This window comes from Salvelinus namaycush, unplaced genomic scaffold (genome assembly GCF_016432855.1).
Source record: "Salvelinus namaycush isolate Seneca unplaced genomic scaffold, SaNama_1.0 Scaffold108, whole genome shotgun sequence".
Lineage (NCBI taxonomy): Eukaryota > Metazoa > Chordata > Actinopteri > Salmoniformes > Salmonidae > Salvelinus > Salvelinus namaycush.
In genome coordinates, this window is record NW_024057764.1 from 369,334 (window position 1) to 370,000 (window position 667).

The window sequence follows — 667 nt, forward strand, 5'->3', positions numbered from 1 at the left end:
TCTGGGGAAGTTGACAGTAGTATAGTGGAGACAGGCTGGATCTCTGGGGATGTTGACAGTAGCATAGTGGAGACAGGCTGGATCTCAGGGGAAGTTGACAGTATCATAGTGGAGACAGGCTGGATCTCTGGGGAAGTTGACAGTAGCATATTGTTGACAGGCTGGATCTCTGGGGATGTTGACAGTAGCATAGTGGAGACAGGCTGGATCTCTGGGGAAGTTGACAGTAACATACTTGGTTGGTTGTCATGGAGTCAGACACCAACAGTCTGGCAGAGCGTTTGGCTGCTGAAGAGGAAACAAACATAGATGATTTTGTATTATTTTAATTATTTTATTTATTTTCATAAAATGTTTTTATTTATAAAATCAATATTTATTTTTTGACATATCTTATAGTTTTTTTAAATAATGATTGTGTGTAATAACTAGTGTACCTGTTGGTCTCCTGTCTCTGTCTCTCCTCTGTCTAAAGAACATGAACAGCAGCAGACCCAGCAGTAGTAGAACAACACCCAGACCAACACCAGAGAACATCACGTCACCTAGAACACCCAGAACAACACCAGAGAACATCACATCACCTAGAACACCCAGACCAACACCAGAGAACATCACATCACCTAGAACACCCAGAACAACACCAGAAAACATCACATCACCTAGA